This window comes from Vombatus ursinus, unplaced genomic scaffold (genome assembly GCF_900497805.2).
Source record: "Vombatus ursinus unplaced genomic scaffold, bare-nosed wombat genome assembly UNPS02014810.1, whole genome shotgun sequence".
Taxonomy (NCBI): domain Eukaryota; kingdom Metazoa; phylum Chordata; class Mammalia; order Diprotodontia; family Vombatidae; genus Vombatus; species Vombatus ursinus.
The window spans coordinates 44,244,181-44,247,555 of record NW_020954588.1 but is presented as its reverse complement, the minus strand read 5'-3'; the positions used below and the strand labels follow the sequence as shown (position 1 = coordinate 44,247,555).

General features: G+C 42.3%; 1 pseudogene; it reads right to left on the bottom strand.

The window, feature by feature from the left end:
* Positions 1–1,313: 1,313 nt before the first annotated feature.
* Positions 1,314–1,450, bottom strand: LOC114053235 (annotated as a pseudogene).
* Between the last annotated feature and the right edge of the window lie 1,925 nt (positions 1,451–3,375).

The window sequence follows — 3,375 nt, the reverse complement described above, 5'->3', positions numbered from 1 at the left end:
GTACCTGGCCTTGATCCTGGAGCTCTACACACATATGGGTCTGGCATTATATGACCAGCCCCAGAATATTTTGTACCAAATTATTTGGGGAAAATGCTGCCCAAACCCAAAGTAATTATTCAAACAGAGGGAATATTCAATACCCCGGCAAGCCAAGGGGAAAGGGTGACCCAAAGATAATTTATAATTTCAGTGACTGATGGTGATTTTTTTTCTGTCCAATATCTTAGCTGGGTGATGCTTGTATCCAGAGCTCTTGAAACTTCTTCATACTGGTCAAAGGTGACAACAAGAAGAAAGAAGCCAGCATGTTGCCCAAGAAGGACAAAAACCTCATGTACAAGTCTGGGGGCAAATCTGAAAAGAAGTAGACAAAGGGAAAAATTTGAGACAAGGTCAACAAGCTGGTTCTATTTGATGCAACAACCTTTGACAAAGTCTGAAAGGAGGTTCCCAACTCCATATTTATCTCTTTTATAGCAGTCTCAGAGACATTAAAGAGCTGGGTTCCCAACCCTGGACAGCTCTCTAGCGCCTGCTTGGGCGAAGTCTGATCAAGCTAATTTCCCAACACAGAACACAAGTGATCTCTACCAGGAAATCCAATGATAGAGATGTTCCAGTTGATGGTGAAGATGTATGAAATGGATCAGTGATTTGTGTGTGTGTGTGTGCTTTAACAAAATACAAGACAAACAATTGCCTCAAATGTTGGCCATCCACTAAGAAGGGGTAGGGATGAATTCAGAAAGGTGACTCATGGTGGTATGATTGGAGAGAAGATTCCATTTAGAATCAGAGGAGCTGGATTGGATTCCCATCAGTTGCTAACTCCCTTCCAACAACCATGTATTGGTTTTTTTAGGTTTTAAGACTTTTTATTTGCATATTTTAAAAAATTATACATTCCAATAATTAAAATCATTTGAAAAAAAATGGAACTCTAATTAACTGCATTTTACAGCTTGCCAGGACCTTGGTTCAACTTTGCATTTTACTGTTAACTAGATTTACTGTATTCCCACCCCAGTTCTTCTTTTCACCAACATGCAAGCTCTTTTTAAAAAAAAAAAATTTAATGATACCAGGATCCAAACTAGCCAGGACAGGCAGATGGAAAGACATAGCCAGCTCGGCCTTCATTCAATTCAGTGTCAGTAGCTCTTAATTCTTCTGATGTTGAAAGGGGCAACACAGTTATTTAGACTTTATCCAACCTCTTTGCATCTTACAAAGTTAAATAGCCAAGAGAAGTAAAATTAAGAAGGCAATGCTTATGGAATGCACAGTGCATAATGTCAGGGCAGATTTCATTATGATTCGCTTGCTTGCTTTTCCTGTTCGATTGTTTTTTTTTTGAAGGCAGTGGGTTTTTCTCTTGTGTTTCTGACTTCTTCAATTTAAACTTACCAAATTTAGGAATCTCAGCCATATCTGGTTTGTCAGACATCTTTGCAGATTAAGCAATGATGGGCAAGGCCCACCAATAAGTCAGATCTGTGAGATGGCAGCTCCGAACTAGCAGCCATGTATTTATTCTGAAGATACTTGTATAGGTCCACATCATCTCTTTTCATAGAATGGAAATTCTTTAGTAGTAGATACTGTTTCATTCTTTTCTTTTGTATCTCCAGCACCTAGCACAGTACCTGGCATACAATACGAGCTTAATACACGCTTGCTAAGTGGGTGATTACATTCTGACTCCACTATTTAGTATTTGTGTGATTGTGGGTAAATCATTTTACTTGTCTGGGTCTCAATTTTCTCCTTTACAAAATGAGGAGATCAGACTAGACGTGCTAATGTCTCTCCCAGCTCTACAGCCTATGAGCCTAAGAAAAGGAACTCAGGCAGCTTTACAATGCCCCCAAATCCAGTGAGTTTTAACTTGTCTTGATTTGGCTTGACTGAATTTAGTGGCTGTTGACAAGGAAAAGGAGACAGAAAGACACCATTCCCACCTTTCTCAGCCTTAATTCTCTCATGTGCAAAGTGGCAATAAACTGCATTTACCTCATAGTGTTGGTATGAAGATTATATAAGATAATATGTGTAAAGTGCTTTGTGGACCTTGAAGCACTGAATAAATGTTTGCTATTGTTATCATTTTTATTATTATGGAGGCTTGATAGGACTTTGTGACTGATGGTATTGTAACCTGAACTTAGGAGATAGCAGAGTATAGTTGAGAAAGTACTGGGCTTGGAGGCAGAAAGACCTGGGTTTGAATCCTACCTCAGACACTTACTAGTAGTAGGGCTCTGTGAGTAGAATGATGGACTTGGAGGCAGGAAGGTCTGAGATCAGTTCCTGCCTCAGACTCTTACTAGCTGTGTGACCCAGGGCTAGTCACTTAAACCCTCTGCCTCATTTTCCCCATCTGTAAAATGAAGGGATTGGACTTGAAGACTTCTCAGGTCTATCTGCCCCTCCCCCCATTCTTTGGTTCTTAAATGAAAGAGAAATAAAAAGAAGAGAATAAAAAGGTTGGGAACTGGACTAGATGAGGAGTGGAGGTGTTCCTTGCTAAGGATGGAAATATTGAAAAGGAGGGCTGTCTGAGGGGAAGAGAGGATATTAAAATGCCTCTGTCAATAAAGACCTCTCTAGTGGAGCCAACGTGACTCTAAAGAATGAGTAACCTTTTACTTTGGGGCCGTAGTTGAACCTTTTCATTTTTTTCAATCATGGGGATGGAATCAATTCTGTTCGAGTTGCTGCATCATAGAAGGCTCCTTTCTTGGCAGTCATGTGCCTATAGCCCAGCATCTGCTTGTGGGCTTTCTGATTTGTTTTTTTATATGTGCACCCATTTATTCCTATTTCACAAAAGCTCCTCCTGCCAGACAGCTTCCTCCATGTGTTCTGATGCCAGGGATTTCCAGGGAACCAGAGAGAAAGCACCCGCCAGGGAAACGGTCCCTGGTGCTGGCAGGTTTGGAGGGGCAAAGGCAGCAGGGATCTAAAAAGTCCTTTGGTTCCTTTGCCTTATTTCCTGCTGTCCTTACATTAACCCTCTGCTCCCACATCAGCCTGGGTGTGTACGGCAGTGCCCAAAGGATTGCAGTCATGAGAGCCAGAGGGAGGGCTGCCTCCTGGGAGAGCTTGCCTTCCTTTCCTTTCAAGGGGGCTGGGAAGCCCTTCCTGGTGTTGGCAGTCTTAGATTCTTGTGACTCTGACATTTATCTGGCCCATGTGGACGGTGCCTCACACGGTCTCTGGTCCCTCCAGCTGGCTGCGGGGCTGGGTTTGTTTTCCCCCTTGCCTCTTGGATTTCAAACCTCTTTTCTTCCTTGGCCTTTAAAGTAGGTAAGCTCAGCCAAGGGGTGACAAACCACTTCAGCCCCAGCCACCAGAGAACAATTGTTACTA